This window comes from Micromys minutus, assembly GCF_963924665.1.
Source record: "Micromys minutus genome assembly, chromosome: 14".
Classification (NCBI taxonomy): domain Eukaryota; kingdom Metazoa; phylum Chordata; class Mammalia; order Rodentia; family Muridae; genus Micromys; species Micromys minutus.
The window spans coordinates 58807249-58831149 of record NC_137983.1 but is presented as its reverse complement, the minus strand read 5'-3'; positions in this window follow the sequence as shown (position 1 = coordinate 58831149).

Sequence of the window (23901 nt, the reverse complement as noted above, 5' to 3'; positions counted from 1 at the left end):
TGAATAACTAACTTATGTCAAACTTACTACATTCACAATTATACTAGTTCATTTTTATGGATCTAATTAACTAATCAAGACGAATGATTATTTACAAATAACAGAATTTTGTTTAAATTCTTATTCTTCAGGTTTTCAAGCCACAAGCATGACACTAGCATATCATAAGAATGGGTGAGTTACATGATGCCATGATAGAAAGGTAGAAGAAACAACCTTATGTGGCACTTAGAGAGACATAAGATCGCAGAAAGACAATTTTCTTTGTTATACTTCTAGTTCTGTGAATAGACAATATGTCAAGACATCTTAAAAAGAAATACTTTGACTGGAGTGCATGATTTAAATGATAGAGTCTATGACCATCATAGTGCTGAACACTGCAGCAAGCACGCAGATATGATGCTGCAACAGTAGCTAAAAGTGATATAGAGACAATTAATTCAGAGGCTGAATGGGGGATTAGAATGGAGTAGACTTATGAAACTTCAAATCCCACCTCTAGTGACTAACTTTCTCCAACACTTCCTAATGCTTTCCAAATACTGTCATCAACTGGAGTCCAATCATTCAAATATGAAGCCTATGAAGATCACTCTCATTGAAATCACCCTACCAATATTTTCTTTTTAAATTTTATTTTTTGTTTTTATTGGATAATCTCTGCATTTACATTTCAAATGTTATCCATTTCCCCTTACTCCCATCCTCCTTCCCTCTCCACTTGTTTCCATGAAGGTGCTCCCTCTCCCAACCACCCTTTGCACCTTGGCACCTTGGTATTCTTTTACATTGGGAAAACATGCCTTCACTGGACGAAAGCCCTCTTCTCCCATTTGATGCCAGACAATGTTGTCCTCTGCTACATATGCACCTGGAGCTAGAGTCTCTCCATGTATGCTCATTGGTTGTTGTTTTAGTGACTGGTAGTTCTGGAGGGTTTAGTTGGTTGATAATGTTGTTCTTCTCTTGAGGGTGTAGACCTTTTCTGCTCCTTCAGTTCTTCCTGTAACTCCTTCACTGTGGACCCTGTGTTCAGTCCAATGCTTAGCTGCAAGAATCCTCAACTGTATCTGTATGACTGTGGCAGAACCTCAAAAGAGGCTTCCGTATATGGCTCTGGCCAGTAAGCACTTCTTGGCATCACCAAAAGTGTTTGGGTTTGGTGGGTGCCATATGGGGTAGATCCCCAGGTGAGGCAGTTACTAAATGAACTTTTCTTCAATTCCTGCTCTTCTCTTTGTCCCTGTATTTCTTTCTGTGAGTGCTTTGTTCTAGCTCATTAGAAGTATTTTTCATTAGGATACCACTTTCAGAGTTACTAACTCATTTTTTAAAATATTCTTACTTATATACTCATATCTACAGTGGTCTTCTCAATCAAAAACATATTTGAAACACTATTACAATGTCAATTAAATTTGAAGATGAATTTTGGACAGTTAATCTAATCAGAAGCAACTGCTTGCTTCTTTGGTGTCATTTTACCCTTTGCACTTCATTTTATTCAATGTTTATTAGCAGTAACAACACTATCCTCTTAGTAGTTTGAAAAAAATTTCACATGTGGAAATCACTGAAAATAGCATTTGGCCAGAATAATATTAAATGAATATTAGACAATATAATTGAAAATGTACATAAATATCAATTTAGGTGTATATACATTAATTCATACTTATGCTTATCCCAGGAATGTGTCATTTAATATAATTAGGCATATCAAAAAATAAACTTATGTGAACGTTTTATTTATTTATTCTTTATATTTTTAAAATCAACACAAACATTATTATGTCGACTCTTTTGACAAATGACTAAGGCTTTAAAAAAGAACATCTGAAGGAGAAAGGGTATTCTCAAGGTCATTCTGAGTGATATATATTGGAAAAAGTGAACCAGTGCCCCATTCCATTATGTGAAGCATATAATAAGAAATTGTAGGCAGCATATGTGGGTGGCATCCCTCAAGAACCTGACATCAATGCACAGACTTTCAGCTGCAGAAAATGCTCCTTCTAATACAGACACAAATTACGGGCTTCTATTAGTGACCATCATACTAACTGAGTCATTGGAAAAGACACAAGTTTTATGTATTGTGTAACAAGGTACTTAAGATATTGTTTCTTAGCTATTCAGTAAGTCACTGCTTTTGTCCTTGACAGGAAGCAGATTGTTTGGCACAGAGGTGAAATACGAGAAAATCTAAGACAGATTATCAGGGTGCTGAGCACAATTCTGAAGTGCCTCAAGGTCAAAGTTCTTTAATGGTAAAATGTCAGTTTCAAAGGTGTTTTCACATTGTGCTTTTTATTACTGCTCTGTTAGATTCTTTCTGGAGAATCTGTTCACTTGTATTCAAAAAAGTATTACTGCTTCTCATATGGGTCATTGTTTTTTCTCATTTTTTCTTTGTAGGTCAGGAATTTACCATCCTTTTCTTGAATTCTTCACAGCTTTTCATTTGGTTTTCCTGATTCACTCATCTCTACCCTCCTTCTATTTGCTATTGGAATCACTATTTGAAAATGCAGTGATCACCATGCTGTTTGCTCTCTAACATCCCAAGTGGCTCATTACTAAAAATAATATCATCAACAATAAAACTGCATGTTCTTCTCTTGACATGCATATACACGTTTAATATTTACCGGTTTTTAAAACTTAATCTTGGGGTTTTGTAAACCTTTTTGATATCACGCCTTAGCAGGTTATAATCCACGGTGACCTATGACTCACTTACTCAATGGTAATTATTTTTTGTTTGTGTAATGTCTTCCATAGGATAGTCTCTTGTGTTTTAACACTTGCTCTTCAAGTGCTAGCATTGTTTTGAGATGTTATGAGAATGGATTATCTAGATGGCATACATGGGGTACTAGGGGTAAGCCTTTGATGTCTTCTTTCATGCCAGTCTAGAGTTCCCTGGGTTGCAGCATCAATAATGGTATAAATAATTTTGTCACAGTTTTGCCAGCAAGTACCATGTGGTATACATTTTTTCCACAAGAAAATAAAATCCCTGACATTCACTAACCAAAATAAATACTTCCTATATAAAATATCCCTGTATCATAGTGAGAAAAAAGTAGCTAACATATCAAGAATAGTTATTCTTACAATTGATAGTAATATTAAATGTTGGTACTTTCAAGAATGTTATATTACAGCTCATACATTGCATAAATGCTTTGAATAAATTGGATTTCTTTGAGATATATTGCCTTCTATTGAAGACATAGTTAACTGGTAATAAAACAAATTTTGGACGCATTTATAATTTATGCAACAAATGACTAAAATGGCAGACTGAAGTCTTATGTGCATGTACTTGATAGTTAGATCTTTGATGATATTGTAGAATACCTACACATTTATGGAGATATATTTCTCTCCTTAAATTTTACTGATGTATATAAGTACTTCTATGAATTTAATGATATTTCCAAGGGATAAAATAGCCATCTTTCTATCATACTTAAAAATCATGCACAATATGTTTAATAACTAAAATAATCTATAGTTCTATAAATCCTATTTAATAAAGATACAATGTTAACTTTAGGCTATCTTTTTATCATCATTGAGTAATAAGAAACAGATATTATCATTAAGTGTAAATAGTGAACTGGCTAAATTTGTAGAATAGTCTAATGTTAAAAGGCTAAATAAGTATTTAGACACAGTTTGTTTTTGTGGGGGGTATTAGGCTCTGATACATAATTGTAGCTTTCTTTTATTGCAGCACATTTTTAAATAAACATTGTAAATTAGCAAATATTAGAATAAATATTTAGGTTCCCATGAAGATGCTTGCAAGCAAAATTACTGAACAACAATGCTTTAGTTATGGGGCCTACCTCTCATAAACTTACTGAATCAAGAATTTTGAAGATTAAAAAAATTTATAGAGGATGAATCACTTTTTATATGTAGGTACCTAGACTCTTTGATTTAATACTTGAAAAATAGTTTGTTATACTTGGCTTCATGGTCTTTAAAGAGAAATCATCAGTCTTTGTGTCTACTTTTCTGTGAGGTTAGATAATAATTACATTTGTTTTCAACATTTCTATCTTTTTTCAGTTTTCTCTGATGTGTTTATGACATGTCTTAAAATATAATCATTGTATTTTATCACATTTGATGTAATGGTTCTCTAAGTGTATATTAATCAAGAAGTTTCAGATATATTACAAATAAATTTTCAAACCTGCTCTCTGCCACCTTCAAATCATACACTGAAATGATATAAATATGGAATGCATTGTTTATTATATAAGTATTATAATTATTCATTTATCTTAGTTGAATTTTTGTATTCATCTTAGTTGAATTTAGAATGGCATTCAGAGCAAGTGGCACCTATCATCTGCCATCATATAATATATTAATTCCTGAGTTATCTTTCCTACTTGACAACATTGATATTGCTTTCTTATCTTCGGTTCCAGATTTCTGTTCTAAGTAGATGTGTGGTTATTTCTGTTTTACATTGGTGACACTTTGCACACCTTTATTCTCTTTTAGCATGTTTATAACTAATCATTCTGTTATTTTTTTATTCTGACTGATTTAAAATTCTTATCAAAATTCCAAGTTTTATCCACACAGTGATCACAACTGATGGTTGATTTTCTGATTTATATAGAGAAAATAATTTTTGCACAGTAATGGTTTTTTAAGTGTCCTGAATATTTTGATATTATCTCATGAGTCACTGTATCTTACCTATTTTTCTAGTAGTCATACTTCTATATCATGTCAGCACTAAAATGTTGCATTCAGGATTCTGGCTGTATAAAAGAATCATTTTTCACCAATCCTCTTTTGATGTTGTCTTGGGTAGAATTGAAAACATTCCTCAATCTGCTCCCCATGTGGTCTACATTGACTCTATGATTATATGTTAGCAGTTCTTACTTTCAGGTATGGATGGATATCACCATGGTGAACATGTGTGTGTGTGTGTGTGTGTGTGTGTGTATCATATATATATATATATATATATATATATATATATATATGTTATGGTAGATGAGGATACTCATGGCTCTAGGTTTTTCATGAGACCATTTTAAATAGTGGAAATATTAAGGCACAAATGGTTACTGTGGATAGGTTTTCTGTTTTATTGAGCATTTTCTAAAAGAGTGGCATTTCTTGATTTTTTTATCAGTATTTATATTCATTGATGGTTCTGTTAACTTTCAATCTCAGAACCCACAATATATTAGGAATAAAACAAAGTCACATAAGTCACAGCAGATTAACTACTTTTATTGTCAAGTTCTTAGAATGTTTGCATTGTTCATCTTACATAATAATCTAATCTCCTTACATATAATTTCCTAATGTTTTAGACAAAAATATATTTATTTTATTTTATACTGAAAATGGAATTCCCATAAAATTAAAGGTTATATTAGATGTTATATAGAATCTTCTAAATAATACAGAATTTAGCCTATAAATATTTAGAATTCAGTAGAAAAACACAAAAAAAATAGCCCAAGACATGTTAACCTATTAATTAAAAGAGCTTATCATAATAGGATAATCAGTGAATGAAAATAAATATTCATGTCTAGAAAGCTGTAGTGGTGGCTCATTAGTTTAAAATGTGTATAGATCTGTCAAAGAATCTGTCTGACTCCTAGAAAACACAATAAGCTTTACAAGGCTCTAAGTGTCACTGTTCACATTTAGGAGGATTCCGTCCAGTTTAATTAACCAAATCTACAGTTCATCATTAATATACTCAGAAAAATTCCAAACCAAATCATGTAACAATCAGAATAAACTATCAAGGATTAAAGAGGAGTTCCTCAAATTCCTATTCCTAAGAGAGGATCTATCGATAGCTGTTGCAAGATGGGTAATTCTTGACCACTGATTAGTTACTCATGCTCTAGTCTATGGTCCTATACCATTGCACATTTTAGTAGCAGTATTAACACTTACTGAGTTTTTTTATTGAAAATAAGAGGGCATGCAGCTTACATGGAGCTATAAAGTGAATCTTTGGGAATGTAGAGGGAAAAATGAAGGTTGCTATGAACATATTTTACTGTATACATGTATTAATTTCAAAAAGAATAAATTACAAATGATTAAACATCACAAGATAGCATCTCATATTAAAAGACAAAAATAAATGATCTTTTAAACTGAGAGGGGGATTAATTTCTAATTAATTAAAACATTGTGCCAAGGTCACATTAAGAATTGGCTACACATTGAAAATTTCTTAGCAAACTTATTAGTATGCTAACAAGAATAATGTATAGGAGGTGATTTAGAACACTTATAATTATTAAAAATTTATGTTAAGGATAAAAGTATAAAAACATTGACAAGATGAGTGGTTGTAATAAACTACCAAGTGATCTTATTAGATTGAAACATTTAATCTGATGTTAAAAAGATGGATGCATCTTTTCATAAATTAGTCAAAACCTATAGATTGTAAAACTTAAAGAATGAATTCTAATATCACTATAAATTTTAGTCATTAATGGCATATAAATGTTATCTCATGGATTATAAAAATTCTGTGTTCAATCTTGGAGTGGGTCACCTAGAGGGTGTAGGAAGTCACTAGAATAACAGATTTTTGTCTCTTAATCTCAAAAATCTGCTTAGATTTTTTGACTCTGGGTTAGGCTGCTCTAAAAATAAAGCCTTTTTTCTTGAAGAAGTAAACACATTTTTAAAACAGTCTTTTTGTAGATAAAGCATAATTTGCAAAGGACTTTGAGAAAAATGCAAAAAGAAATATGTTTTTTAAAGTTTTTTCTAAAGCAGAGGTGAGATGGAATGGTAGCCAGAGGGAGAAATATGGTCAATGGAACTTTCTTTTTGTTATTCCAACATGAAATAAGTTCATGTAGTATAAGACTAAATGGGGAAAATTAAAATTGTAAAAGAGAGTGCAGCATTTCCAAATCAAAAGTTCAGGTCCAGCCGAGTAAGCAAAGTTTCATGTGTAGAAAGAACTTCACATAGAATCAACCATTTATATTGGGTCAACAATGACTAAGAATATATAAGAGAATTTTTACTAGAAAAATATCCATGCCAATTTTCTTTCAGGTAATTGATAATGAGGGCACAAGAGAATTTTCATATTGTGTGAATATGATTATTTTGATAAGATATTGCTATATTTTGATAAATTATGAAAACTGATTAATTAAATTTATTTCATTTGGAATGCCTGTACAAAAAAGACATTTTATAGTATGCTCATTTATAGTTTTTAATCATTCAGTTGACCAACAATTAGCTTCTTATTCTTGACAGGGCTAAATTCTGTGAAACATAATTCTTCAGGTACATTCAGATTCATTAACTGCCCAACTAACATAAGATTGTTAATTTTCCTTTTACTTTTTCCATGTTCTACAGCATTGGCCAAAAGAATGACCACCATGAAACACAGGAACAATAGAGAACATTTCTGGTTGTTTCAGTGGAAGATAAGTCAGTCAGTTTAAGGGATGGAGTGCCAGTTCAGCTGTGAAGTGGTGGGATGTAATACAGAACTTTGAAACACATTTTATACTTGACAGTAATAATATTGAATTAATATGTCTCTATAAACTTAGGAAGTTTGGTTGAAATTTAGCCCAATTTATCAAGGTTTGGCAGAGTTATAAGAATTAACAAGTCATACTGTGACTTAAAATTAGCATTATGAATATTTAGGAGCTGTTAAAACTGTGGGCTAAATATATAAAATGTCACTGTCATCATGTAAAAACAGAGTTCCAAGCATAAGAAGGGAAGGCTTGTTACACAGTCCAGTATGGTTAAAAATAATATAGCATTTGATTTTGCTTTTGAGTTCAGTGTCTATCAAAATGTTTTCTTTTTAGCAATAAATATCCTCGACATCTGCTTCAAAGATGTGTGTTCAGAATATCTTTCTGTGCCAAAATCTGGTCTTCCATTTCCTTACTCATTTCATAAAGCATGTATATAAAGGCATTTTGTCCTTTTAGCAAGCAATGTAAAAATGTTTCTGAGAGTTGCTCTCCTCCTACTACACAACCCATAAGGATGATGGTTACATTTATTAGTATTAATACTAAGTAAATAAAAGTTATATGCAAACTTCTGACAATTAAATGCATAGAGTATCCATTTGTCTCCTGAAAGTCACCAATTTAGACAATTTAAAATAAAAATAGAAGCCACCTCAATGTTTAGGGTGATTTTCTTTTCAGTAGAACAAATTCAAGCAGTTGAATGAAGTGATGAGTGAGTGGCTATGTCCACAGAGAGCTTTATAAAGGTTACTTATGATAAGTAATGAGGGTTGAGAACCTTGTGAAAAGCAGATACCTTCATTTTATTGAAAAACACTTTTAAGTGGAGTTTTGTTCTGAGGAAGTAGCTTTGTCTATTTATAAGGACAAAAATTAGGCCATTAAAACAATTTACGGAAAAATGGATTTCTTGTTCCGATTGACCATTACTTACAAAGTATTTACCCCATCAAGTCTGAAATATTGAGAAAAGTCAAATTATTTGTGCAGTCTGCCTATTTGAAGAATTGGTTAGTTTGACATAGTATTTTCAAGCATGTGAGAAAAACTCTTCACCTTGTCTTAATCCTTACAGTATTTCACATGGCAAAAACTGATGGTGACTTTTAAATTACATTTTTTGGAGGTACAATTGTAGAGCAATCTTTGCTTTTACAAATACCGAATAAATAAATAAATAAATAAATAAATAAATAAATAAATTTATTGCTTTAAAAAATCCAGATGTTGCTTTTAAAAATCTAGAAAGAGGCTAGTGTGATGGATGGCCTACACCCAAAAATATTGGCACTTATGAGTGTTAGGCAGGAGATATTATTAGGAATTTGAGAGCATCCTGGACTGGGTATTCCAGACTAGTGTGGGACCTTGTGCTCAAAAACCAATTTAAAAAAAAGTAAAATATCAAATGTAATAATGTTAATTTCAGTAAAATAATCATTTTTTTTCTGAAATCACAATGATCATTAAAATATAAATCTATTTAGTAGGTAAACAGTAAAAACCTCCCCAAAGTATCCCTAATTTTTCAGGTATTGGCTACCATTGTGCTGATACATTGTCATGAAAAATAAAAAGTTGTACTAAAATTGGAGGAATTTTAGGCCACCAGTCATATACATACATTTAGAAAATTTCATTTCAAATTAGGGTAGAGAGGAAGAGCTATTTCTGTCCATTTTCGGTATTTACTTAAGAAAGAAATGTGAATAATTATTTTCTAACTCCTTTATGGCCTTGGGAAATGGATATATGCAAGCATCTGTTAGCAATGGAAAGAAGCTCTTTAGAATTTCATTGACTGCTTCTTGATGATAGAGGAGGAAAATACAGTCACATGACTGTCAGGTTTTCAGATTCAGATATTTTAATGTTATTTGTGATGGTCTCCTTCCTACATGTCTCTCCTTGTTGAAGGGTTCTGGATGTTCACTCAGAGATAAGAAAGGGGGGTGTTCTTGTTCTTAAAGTAGAGACAAAAGGACAGAAGAGAATTGGGAAGGAATGGCTTCAAAAATGTTACCTTCTCTGTAGCTCTGATAAAACTATAATGCTTGAGTCTAATTTTTGAATAGAGGAGTAACTGCTTATTAATGTTGAAATATCATGTCATCATCTGGAACTGTCCTATGCTTACTGAAAGTAAGCTTGTTTTTATGTTCAAGATCTCTGTTTTTTCACAAATTTTATAGCATAGGACAGTTCCAGATGATGACATGATTTTTTTGGACAATATTTTGAAATGTTTATTGTGAGATGCTATCTCAAAAATAAAACAAGGAAATAAACAACAGATAAAGGAATAAAGAAACTAATCCTACTTGATTAGTTGTATAGCTTTCTGCTGTCTAGTATAATTCTCAAAAGTCTTAATAAAACTTTCTTACAGCTCTAATATTATATATATATATATATATATATATATATATATATATATATTATAGTTAATTATCTAGAATTATGTCTACACTATATATGCATCTAGATATATATATTAAAACTATAAAAAGAGTTTTATATATCTATTCTTTTTTGTTTGTTTGTTTGTTTGTTTGGACAGAGACAATGCTCAGGCCATCTGCTACCAGGAACAGTGGAGATCCAGGGACAGAGGCCAGGTACACAGTAGAGACAAGAACCAATCACTGACAACAAGATGACAAGAGGAAAGTGAAGAACATACCCCAGGGAACCAAGACAACCTGGCAACACCAGAACCCAGCTCTCCCCTCACAGCAAACAGTGGAATGCCAAACACTCCAGAAAAAGAAGACTCATACCCGAAATCATATGTCAAGATGATGATAGAGATCCTTAGCACGCCATTTTTGGTGACCAGTTTTCTTGATTTTAGACTTTCAATATGTGTTGTAGGCAGAAACTATATGTAGTATTTTTATAATTGCAAAAACCTATAAGATTATGTAATTCTATTGTTATTTGAATTTAATGTTTGAAATTAAAAGGTAATTTAATTTTAATTTACTAACTGGGAACTAATTGTTAAAGAGAACATCCAAACAATATACTCAAATACAGACTAATAGCATTTTGACAGCAAGTAAAAACTGAATGCATACATAATCAAGGTTGAAAATTGAAAAATTTTCCAAGTATGTTAAATATTAAAATAGCATAAACCATAATAAAATTTGTATCATCTTTAATATATATATATTTTAATTTTAAATACAAAGATATAGAGGTGGAAAACTATAAAAATAATTGAAAAGTTTTACTAAATTTTGCATAATAGTGTTTTATCTACAACATCTAAAATTTTACTTAAATACATAAAACATAATAATAGTCTGTCATTGAAAGACAAGGATCCTGTCAGTTATGACAGCATGAGTGAACCTTGAGATATTCTATGTAAAACAACCTGTCTTGGAAACACAAATATTGTATGATTGGCTGTGTGAGCTATCTAACATAGTCAAAGTTTTTTAAGCAGAGAGTAGAATTAGTTGTCAGCAGTTGTAAAGAGGGAGAAATGTGAAAATACCATTTAGTGTGCAGAACGTGAGTCAGTTGCACTGGTAAATGCCTGTTATTCCAGGTCTTGGAGGCTGAGGCAGGATGATGGCTATAAGTTGGAGACAGCTAGTGTTTCAAAAATTCAAAAATAAATAAATAATGAAAATCTTAATCATAAAAATGAGGAACTTAGAGAGTTGTTATTTAACATTATTCTTATAGTTTAGAAGGGTTCACTAGTAAGTGGAAACTTATTTGGATACTAAGTCTCATTTTGTATGTCTTGTTGTACAATAACAGTTAAAAAGATAATAATGAAAAGTAGTGATAAAACAACTGAAAAATACCTAATTTCTATTCTACTAATATGGCTCCTAAGAAAACTCTGAAATTGTCCCTATTTATCTCCCAGGTCTCATATTGAGAAAATCATTCCAAACAAGAAGATATTTTTTTAACTAGAAAAAAAATAATAAATCGAACTTCTTGGTGTAATCTTCACACATCCCAAAATATTACCATTACTCCTCTGGAGGCCATCTTGAAACTCAAGTTAGAGTCAAAAGTTTATCATCTTGAGACACAGTGTCTTCTCCAATATATAAAGTGCAGTTCTGAGCTTGAGAAAATGTAAATCAGAGGCTTTGGAAGATTTCCACCCATTACACTTAGTATCATTATCATCTAATTCCCTAAATTTCTTTGATGTGTGTGTGTGTGTTTGTGTGTGTGTGTGTGTGTGTGTGTGTGTGTGTGTGTGTATACATGTGTATGAATTCAACATGAGAATCTTACTCTGGAAGCTTATAGATGCATTCAGATTAAATATAGTAATCCTACACTGCTGTAAAATAAATGAACAAGGATCTCTTTCCTGTGCTTTGACAACATCATGCTTTATATTAAACTAATATATAATAAAACAACTCCCAGAAGAAAAAATTAAATACAGTGAAACTTTTCAGGAAATTAAATATATCCTATATATTTAAATAATACATTAGTATCTTCAAGTAACTGAACAATAATGGGTATGTGTTATTACCTTTAACTTCAGATTCTTGTTCAGCATTCACCCTGCCTGGCCAGCCTCTCAGTTGCCTTCAGTATTTGATATTCATGTCTCATTTTTAGTTCCACTGGTGTGTTGTTGGACCAATCAACAGGTTTTTGAGTGTAATATTATCCTTCTTGTATAAAATACAAAGGCAGAACTAGCATTTGCTTGGTACTAGAGGTACAGTTCTTTTAGAAACTTGGTTCTTAGCTTTTATATCTGAGGTTGTATTTCCTCCTGTAAGAGACTGTACTCCTGAGAGAGGCTTACTTTACTGTCTAATTCCACCCAACATTCCTTGTGCTATATAGACCCAAAACTGCCTTTCATGATTAATTCTTCCTTTTAGTACTTTTACAATTACCATTTCTTTATTTTCAAGAGGCTTTCATTTTCAATGTAGAGATACTATGATACTCCAGTTAATTTAAGAAATCTGTGGCCTTTTACACAATAATTCTAAGGAGGATATTCTTTCTAAATAAGATATCCTTGCCCTGCTTTAAATTCCTTCAAATATTTTATGTTACATATTTGCATTTTACTACATGGCTTCCTCTGGAGAAGAAGCATGGTTGTGCAGTTTCACAGCTTGCAAATTCAACATGAGATTTCTCTGTGGAAGCTTGCAGATGCACAGAAATTAAATAAAGTAGAATTATGTACAAAATGAATGATCTGTAAATTCATTTGAAATGCCCATAGGTACCCCTTTCCAAAGAGGGGATACTTTTAGTGATATGCTGCATTGATTTTCTTGTATGTCACATTACATTGGGTTTGTATGTCTCATTATACGATGTTATAACTTTATGGTACTGTGGCTTATGTGGTAATACTGAGAGCATAATGTAATGTGATGCACCATGGCTGTGAAATGTCATTAAACTATGACACTCCAGAGAGTCAGTGAATTATGCTCTGTCACCACCACCACTTCAGAAAGCTCAGAGAGCTGCAGGAGGCACTTGCTTGCAGGATTATTTGAATTTGTTTATCTACTTCATTTGAGCTATGCCAAGCAGCATGTTGAAAGAATTGACAATACCACCAATACCCCTTCTATTTGGATGCTTCTATGAAAAGTACCTGTCTTTAAAATGTTTAGCCATGATGCTTTATTTGGCAACTTTGGAGCAAGTAAAACAGTAGCTTTAGTCACCATAATCAACACTTTCCTCAGGCTATACTTGCTTTTTTGAGGGTCAGAATGTTTTTATGTTTGTTTGTTTGTTTGTTTGTTTCATTGATTGTTCTATTGTTTGTTTGTTTGTTTGTTTGTTTGTTTGTTTTCCCCTCCATGGTTACTTGTCTGGTAAGTTAACTAAGAATTATCTGGAAAGTACATGGGGGCTTGTGTTATCACTTTTACTGTAGTTCGTTTTTTGATAAATCATGAATCTTTTTGTCCAAAGACACTTTCAACATAGTGTAACCTTTAGTTTTCTCTCTCTTTTTGTTTTTTCTCCCTCTTTTGATACCACCCTGCAATGATTTGTAGCCTGAGGGTTTTCACATCATGATAGTACTGAGTTGGAAGAAGACAAATAAACTTCTGGGCTCATCGTCTTTCAGATAGAACTCACAATGAAAATTCTCAGTAGTTTTGATTTGCATCAAAGGTATCTTGGTTTTCCTTAGTGATTAAATCACTCAAAAGCAAAAAATACCTAAAAATGAGGAATTCTACATTCTGTGTAAGAAATTCATTTTAATATGTGTACTTTAGTTTTATTCTGACAAATAAGTATGTACATTGTTATTTTATTTAGTGAATTTGAGGAAATCAAAAATTATCAGAATAACCTATTCTTCACTTTTTTTCAGGCTTTTTGGAAATAAAGTGTTTATTATTGTCATCCTATATTGTCAATACTTATGAAGGTTTTCTTACCTAATACTTTATATATTTGCTTTAAGTACAATAACAACAAATCAATTGCCATCACAATATTATGACACATTTATATAAACAAGACAGTGTAAATACTATCCCATATTGTATCATTGTACCACTTAAATAATTCTTCACTCTCTTAAAGACTTGTATATTTTGTAATAATACAGTCACTTGCTTGTACTTGAAAAATCTTCATTCCACTGGGACTGGATTGGAGTCAGAGGGAGGGTGTGGCCCCTGTGGATGCTGCTGTTCATCACACAACTGTTTTCTTTCATTTTGTTCACGATTTTTATTTCAAATAATTACTGCTCAGAAATGTAGCACTGTATAGTTCTTCTTTGATGATCATCATGCTGTTTCTTCATTCTTAAATACAATTACACAGAGCTATGATACTTTTTTAATAAACTAAAATTACCTTCCATTCTGGCAGTTTACAAAACAAAGGAAAGTATAACTGAGACATACAAGTTGTTTAAATTTGATCATGGTTTCAAATGTCCAACTGGTCAATGAATAGTCACATGGTTTCATGTATCTCTGATATGTGCTAAAACCTTAAATGCTTTCTAATGTTTGCACATCACATAAAGTTTACTGGTACATGGATGTTATAGAAATACTGCCAATTACAAAGCTTCTCCTTAGTAAACTAGCTAAGTTGGTTTTCATTTATCCCTGTACCATGTTTAAAATTATCTACTGCCAAACCGATTTTGAATTGTCAGTAAAGTAGTAAATATATATATTTTTTGTTGCTCTGATTAGTTTTATTCTCCTATGAGTTAGTATATGGGTATGTTTGTGTGTGTTTTCATATTTCTGTGAAAAGAAATTGTAAGATAGTTAAATCACACAAATATAATGGATGTTTGAACCATGAAAATTGCTTATATTATGGATTCCCTTGATAATTTTTTAGATATCTAGGATTTTAGTTCTATTCTAGGGTCACTAGTGATGTCATTGTCTAATCTTTTGTTTTCTCTTGTTGCATACCAAATTGCCCCAACCTCAGTGGCTTTTCCAAAACATGCTTAATATTTTATAGTCTTTTTAGGTCAGGAAAAGCATAACTGAATTTCCTGCTCAGAACCTCTCCAATTAAAACTCGGGGAACTATATGGTCTGGGCTCTAACTTTGAGGTTTAACTAGGGAAGTATTCAATTTCCAAAGGACTTCTATTTTATTGGTTATTTTATTTATTTATTTTAAAATGTTATCCCCCTTCTCAATTTCCCCTCCCCTTCTCTCCATCCCTCCAAACCTCTCCCTGCCTCTATGAGGGTGTTTCCCCTACCTGTACCCTCCCACTCCTGCCTCACCACCCTAGGATTTCCTGACCTTCTGTCATTGAACCTCCACAAGACCAAGGGAGTTCCCTTCCAGTGATACCAGATAAGGCAGTCCTCTGCTTATATCCAGTTGGAGCCATGGGTCCCTCCATGTGTATTCTTTCATTGGTGCTTTAGTCCCTGGTAGATTTGGGGGATCTGGTTGGTTGATATTTTTGTTATTCCTATAGGGTTGCAAATCTCTTCAGCTCCTTCATTCCTTGTCCTAACTTCTCCCTTGGGTTCACCTGCTCAATTTGGTTTCATGCAATACATCTTTATTGGTCAGGCTCTGTCAAAGCATCTCAGAAGACAGCTAAACCAAGCTCCTGTCAGCATATATAAAACATTCCAAATTGTTAACATGTTAATATCAGGATTTTTAGTGTTTTCTGTAGAAGATTTCCTTTGAAGCTGTATCCCAAATCTTTCTGAAATTAAACAAATAAGGAAATTCTGAAAAAGATATTATTTTATTTGTGCATCCCTTATCATTGGTTATTCAGTAGGACATTGTCAACATTACTTAGCGTTTTCCAATTTTAAAGCAGTGTTTGAGTGTTCCCACAATCCCATCTAAACAGTGATAGTGAGGGCAAGAACTATGCAGGCAAGTTCTGTTAGTTCTTTTTCATCCTTGTAAATATTATACTTGATTTCTTTATAACATTATAGAAATGGAAGCATGTCTCTATTCTGCATATAAGATGAGAAAATAAGACTATAATTTGGTGCATTTGTGTGAAGTAAAAGCCAATAATGAAATAATGTATCTTAAGTAAAATCTGGATGAAATAAATGTATTCATACTCATTAAAGATATTTTTATTTGATATATAAATGTCCATATTAGAAAATTACCTTATGACTTCTTTAAAGAAACCTTCATGAACATTAGGAAAATATGCTTTGTGCAGGTAAATTTTAGAACATAATTAATATGTAAATTATTGAAAAGGCAATAGAAAGAAGTCATGAAAAATATTAAAGCTAATGGGTTTTCTAGTTTCAAATTCATCATAGTATTTGTGTGTGCATGGTGGATGAGTGCATAGAAAGTAATTTTTATTGTATATTTTCTATATATTTCAAACTTTATCTCCTTTCCTGCTTTCTCTTCCACAAACCCCCATTCTACCTCCCTTCCCCACTTATATGAAGGTACTCCCCCCCCACACACACACTTCCTCCACCTCCCAACCTCAGAATTCCCATACACTAGGGCATCAAGCCTTGACAGGACCAAGGTCTTCTCTTCCTATTGATTCCCAATAAGGGGATGATCTGCTACATATGCAGCTGGAGCCATGGATCCCTCTTTGGTTGGTGGTTTAGGTCCTGGGATCTCTGGGGTCTCTGGTTGGTTCATATTCTTGCTCTTCTTATAGGGTTGTAAACACCTTCATGTCTTTCAGTCCTTCCTTTTACTCCTTCAGTGGAGAGTCTGTTCTCAGTCCAATGGTTGTCTGCTAGCATCTGCCTCTTTATTTTTCAGTCTCTGGTAGAAACTATCAAGAGACAGCTATATCATGCTCCTGTCAGCATGTACTTCTTGGTATCCACAATATTGTCTGAGTTTGATGGCTGTATATGGGAAGGATTCCCAGGTGGAGCAGTGTCTGGATGGCCTTGACTTCAGACTTTGCTCTACATTTTATCTCTGGATTTCTGTCTGTGAGTATTTTTGTTCCCCCTTCTAAGAAGGACTGAAGCATTCACACTTTGGCCTTTCTTCTTCTTGAGCTTCATATGGTCTGTGAATTGTTATCTTGGGTATTCTGAGCTTTTGGGTTAATATCCATTTAGGCAGCTATGAACATATTGAATCATGTGTCCTTGTTATATGTTGAAGCATCTTTTGGGTATATGCCCAACAGTAGTAAAACTTGGTCCTCAGGTAGAACTATTTCCAATTTTCTAAGGAACTGCCAGACTGATTTAAAGAGTGGTTGTAACAGCTTGGAATCCCACCAACAATGGAGATATATGCCACTTTCTCTACATCTTCACCAGCACCTGCTATCACCTGAGTTTTTTATCTTAACCATTCTGAGTGGTGTGATAAGAAATCTCAGAGTTGTTTTGATTTGCATTTCCCTGATGACTAGGGATGTTGAGCATTTCTTTAGGTGCTTTTTAGAAATCTTATATTCTGCAGTTGAGAGTTTTTTGTTTAGCTCTGTACCCCATTTTTAATATGATTCTTTCATTCTATGTAGTCTAATTTCTTGAGTTCTTTGTATATATTGGATATTGGCCCTCTATCAAGTGTAGAACTGGTAAAGATATTTTTCTTAATCTGTTGGCTGCCATTTTGTCCTTTTGACAGTATTCTTTGCTTTGCAGAAGCTTTGCAATATTATGAGGTCCCATTTGTCTATTTTTGATATAAGAGTATAGGCCATTGGTGTTCTGTTCTTGAAATTTTCCCCTGTGTCTATGTGTTTAAGGTTCTTCCTCACTTTTTCTTCTGTTCGTTTCAGTGTATCTGATTTTATGTGCTGGTTCTTGATCAACTTGGACTTAAGATTTATACAAGAAAATAATAATGCATTGATTTGTATTCTTCTACATGCTGGCTGCCAGATAGAGTAGCAACCATTTGCTGAAAATGCTAACTTTTTCCACTGAATGGTTTTAGATCCGTTGTCAAAGTATTTCTGGGTATTCAATTATATTTCATTGATCTATGTGCCTTTCTCTGTACCAGTTCCATACAGTTTTTATCACCATTGTTCTGTTTTACTGTTTCAGGTTAGGGATGTTGATTTCCCCAGAAGTTTTTATATTGTCAATTTTTTATTTGTTTATTAGATACTTTGTATTTCATTTGAGATATTATCACTTTACCCTGCCCCACTCCCATGACCCTGGTTTTCTAGTTGTTGCTGTTTCTTATTCCAATTGAATTTGCAAATTGTCCTTTCTTGAAAAATTGTGTTGGAATTATGATGGGAATTGCACTGAATCTGTAGATTCCTTTTAGCAAGATGGTCATTTTTACTGTGTTGATCCTTCTAATCCATGGGCATGAGAAATCTGTGCATCTTCTGAGATCTTCAAATTCTTTCTTCAGAGACTTGAAGTTCTTTTCATATGTATCTTTTATCACCTTGGTTAGAATCACAGCAAGGTATTTTATATTGTTTGTGACTATTGTAAAGTGTGTCATTTCCCTTATTTCTTTCTCAGCTTATTTATCCTTTGAGTAGAGGGAGGCTACTGATTTGTTTGAGTTAATTTTTTATCCAGCCACTTTGCTGAAGTTATCAGGTTTAGGAGTTCTCTGGGGAAATGTTTGGAATCACTTAAGTATACTATCATACTATCTGGAAAGAATGACATTTTTTATTTTATTATAAGTTAGAAATTAAAGTGCTAACACAGTGGTCTCTGTAAGTTCTGAGGAAGACTCAGTTTATGCTGCTTTTATTTTTTTCATGTTTATGATCACCAGAATCAGTGGTACTTCTGCCCTTACAGTTACTTCACTCACTATACATGACCATTATTTGGGTGTGATTAAATGTGATGACCCATGCATAATGTAGAAGCTTAAGCTCAGTACAGCCTCTGTTCTAGTTCTACTCCTTTAGCATTAGGAGTATCCCAAGTAGGAGATGTTTCTTCAGCATAAACCTCATGGATAGAAAATGTAAAATTTAGATGTAGAAGAACATAATTTATGTGTTAAGCATGGAGCAATGCCCCATGACTATAGAATAGCCATTCCTAGTTTTTAGAAACTTACTGAGATTCATTAGATTTAGCAATAGGACAAGTATTTCTTTGAGTAGCTACTTTAATCTACCTATGTGATTAACACTGAAAGATGATTAAAAGTATAAGATAAAAAATAAACAAAAGTAATGAACAAAAACCAAAACATTTTATTGAGAATCAATGACTTTCTGTAGAACTATTTCAAATCAATTTAAATAGAAATGTAATAGAAATGATACGAATCAGAGTGGGGACCTATATAGATTCTCTGTCTCTCTGTCTCTCTGTCTCTCTGTCTCTGTCTCTGTCTCTGTCTCTCTCTCTCTCTCTCTCTCTCTCTCTCTCTCTCTCTCTCTCTCCCCCTCTCTCTCTCTCTCTCTCTCTCATTTTCTCTCACTGTCTCTTCTCTTCATGAGCTGATAAGCATTGTCTCACAGACTTTGCTTGCTTTCCAGAATGCTTCTTCTTTCAAAATTTTATGGTCATCTTTTTTTTTTTTTTTACTTTTCCATTTCCTTGAAATAACATGTGTATTTAAAATTTCTTTTTCTGTCTTGTTTATTTGTTAGTCAAGCTAACTTTTAGCAAGTGCTCTCATATACTTTAATTTTTAAAAAAAAAAATAAATCAATAGAAAAATTGCATGTAAACTAATTTTTTTCTTTACTGAGAATATAATGACTATATAATGCTTCCTTTTTTCATCTCTGTGACAAAACACCCAGAGAACAACCTAATGGAGGGCTCATACTCTTTGGGGAAATAGGGATATATTGGTAGCTGAGGCATATCCAGTATCATGTTTGAATCTACACATAAAGATTTAGGATCTCCAAAAGACAGGAAATTATAAACTATAAAATCTCAGGACCTGTGTATATTCCTCAAGACTAGCCTTTCAAGTCTGATATATAATAGGGTTCTAGAGCCTAAAGGTACAAGAACCTTCACAAATAAATAGTGATACCAGCTGTGGATAAGTACTCAAACACAAAAATACTAGAGATTATATGCTATACTCCAGATGATAATCAGATTAATATTCTCCTAAGAAATGATAATCAGAATAGATTGTGAATATTATCTTTTTTAATCAATAAAGAACACCAACCATTGAGTACTCATGGAAAGACCCATGGCTCCAGTTGCATATGTAGCAGAGGATAGTATTGTATGGTGTCAATGGCAGGAGAGGTCTTTGGTACAGTGATAGTTCATTTTCTCAGTGTAGAAAAATAACAAGTGGCTGAGGTTGGGATGGGTGATTGAGAAAGGGAACACCTTTATGAAAGCAAAGGGAATGGGGATGGGAGGAGTACATGGAAGTGGGGGAAAGGGCTTAACATTTGAAATGTAAATACAGAGAATATCCAGGAAAAAAATGGGAAAAAAAGAATAGAAAGGATTTATTTATATTGATAACAAAGACCCTGTTGGGAATGTAAAGAACCAAGTCTTGGTGTCCTCTGCTATTTCAGAATGAAGCAAATACAAATGGGTTCTAGTTTATCAACTCTGTTTTAATGAGGTAATAAAACTGGTTTTATGAATCAAGTTTTAATTTTTTGAAAGTTCAACATTGTTTATGTCATAGTCCTAATGCATAGAGCTATCCTCCTTTTAACTTGTACCTATGCTCCCTTACATTAACATAGTTTTATATCTGAGAACACAGGGAGCAGTAAAGTGAGTTGGTCATTGGCTGAGAAGCTTAATATTCATGTGTGGCAATTGCCACCAAAGCCTAAGTTTTAACCAATTCTGTTATTTCACTTCCAATCATCCATAGTTATCTATATGTGCCAAATGGGAACTATGTCTCAAAGGTTCTCCTAAGTACTGTAAGGAGTACCACCAACAAGGGAACAAGCGTTAAGACTTAGCCTACATTTCCTTTTTCAAGGTATCTTTGCCTTGATGGGACATGACAGGACCTGGAGGTTAGTGGTAGTGTTATCCAAGTAGTCTTGGTTCCAAATTCTTACAGTGAATTTTAACCTCATGTTATGATCATAATTGAATGAGGAGCTTGTAAAACCATTTTGGTAAAGTAATATGGGCTTGGTTCTAAACATGACCTTTTTGTATTGTTCATGCTGTCTCCCAAATAACTAAACTCCAATGCCAGACTACTGTCATATTATCAATTATAGAGAACTACATTTCACAGTGTCATAGAAGCACAATGATTTAATTAATCATGAAAAGCAAAGACAATATTTTTCTATTGGTACTCTTCTGAATGTGTCAAATTATTGTATCTTTCTATTTAATTGCGTTAGAATGCTTGATGTTAAAATTATTGTTCTAGTTGCGGACTTAAGTTTCATAAGATTGTACAATGAATTTGGATATATTTATGAGAAGCCTCATTCTCAGCAGAAATGAATATAAAATCAACGTATTAATTAATCCCCATAATGTGGACAATCTGATATACCCTTAAGCATCAAATTTTCACCTAAGATTTAATTCTTTATGTGTAAATAAATACTTCTACCTCATTAGAATGTAAATTTGCTATACTTAATAAAATTATGAAATTAAATGCACAATTAAATAGTTTTAAAACAACTTCCTTATGATTAATTTTAAGTAAATATTTGATTTTCATAGCTATTTATTTTTTTTTTTACAATTAAACACTTGAGATAATGTGAAATTTTGGTTGGAAAATGTCCTGAGTAGACCCTATCTAAGATTCTGTAGTCTATGTTATGAGAGTGAAATCAAGGCAAGAGAAGCATAGTTTTAATTGTCTAAAGCGACAGTACTTTCCCTCTTGATCCTACAGTGTTTCAAGATGTAACCTGAGTTATTCCTTGATTCTTACTTTGTTTTCTATGCTGGTAGAGCAGCTCTTCGGAACTATGTCTGTTGATCAGGATGCAAAACAATGACTCTTGTTGATTCTCTAACTTATTAAAAGAAGGTTTTTTTTTTTTTTAATTGTGTGTATCTGTGTGTTGATGCCTATAAGGACTGGGAAAGGGAACTGGGTCTTTGGAGCTGGAGTTGCACATGGTTCTGAGCTGCAAGACACGGGTTCTGTGAACCAAACTCAAATCCTGTGAAATAGCAGCAGACTCTGTCTCTGACACTTTATCTCTATAGTAAGAGAGACACAATATTTCTATTATATTACACTGGTCCAATAATTAAATTCAGGGTACAACTGTATTAGGATTTTCTTAGAAAGTCAGAAATATTACTATTCTCCCAAGAAGCTGGGAAATATTATGTTAACTCTTCTTCCTTTCTACAGGTAGGATAACCTATTTTTAAGGTGTGGAGTGCCTTATTATATCTCAAATGCTGCTTAAAATAAAAGCTTCAGAATATGCCCAATTCATGAAACATGCTCTTAAACTCAACTTTTGAAGAGTGAAAATGAAATAAATTCACTCTATGTATTCTTTCTTTTCTTAAGGCTATAATGGTAGAGTAGGGACAGGGTTACTACAGTAAAGAATAATGATAGTAGCCACTAGCAGAGAGCTGTATGGCCTCTCACTTAGGAGTAATATTAGTTTCTGTACCCTGAATATAAGAAGTATTCTCTGATGAAGCCCAAGCTACTTTCTGAAAAGAGCTTCCAAGTAATTTTTCTAAAGCTTTTTCTTTTTAATTATATCTGTCAGCTACATCTGAACTTGGAGAATATGTCCTTCTGTGGGGAGGCATTTGAGGGGGGAAGATGAGGTAGAGCTTCCTCTGTTTGCTTCCCAATTGTCAGTTGCTAGAAGTCTAGGAGTCACACATTTCTAATACTCTATTTCAGTTTTTGAACATGGTAGTTTCAATAGTAAACACCGAAAATTAAGTTAGTTTGTTAATCTGGTATCTTTTTACATCATATAATTACTGGTACACTTACAAAATAATTTTAGAAATGAGTCACAAATATACCTTGATATAATCCTTTGTTGACATCATGATTCTCCAACTTTTGTATTTAAAACAGAGGAACCAGCTTGCATTCCCACCAGCAGTGGAGGAGTGTTCCTCTGTCTCTATATCCATTCCAGCATCTGCTGTCACCTGATTTTTTATCTTAGTCATTCTGGCTAGTGTGAGATGGACTCTTACAGATCTTTTGATTTACTTTTCCCTGATGACTAAGGCTGTTGAACATTTTTTTTTCTTTTATTTAAAAAAATTAATCATCCTATTCACTTACATCTCAAATGATATAACAGTTCCAAGTTGCCCCTTCACAAACCTCATCCTACATCTACCCTCTCCATCCCTTACCTTTATCTCTCTGAGATTGATCCTACACCCACCCACCTCTCCTGCCCCACCACTCCTGCATCCCCTACACTGGGGCATCAAACCTCCACAGGACCAAGGGCTTCCCCTCCCACTGATTTCACACAAGGTCATCTTATGCTACATTTTTATCTGGAGCCATAGACAACTCCCTGTACACTGCTTGGTTGGTAGTTTAGTCACTGGAAATACTGGGTTGTCTGGCCAGTTAATATATTTCTTCCTATGAAGTTGCCATGAGACAATCCACAGACCATATGGAGCTTAGGAGGAAGACTAGGGTATGGATGCTTCAGTCTTGCATTGAGGGGGAACAGGATGATCAAAGGAGACAGAGGGAGGGAGTAGATGGGATCTACCTGAGGACCCAACTATACAACTCCTGGGCATATACTCAAAATATATTTCAACATGTAACATTGACACAGGTTCCACTTTGTTTATAGTCGCCTGATTTTTAATTGCTGGAAGCTGGATTCAACTCAGATGTCCCTCAACAGAGGAATGGATACAGAAATTGGGGTTTGTTTTTACAATGGAGTACTACATGACTATAAAAACAATGACTTCTTGAA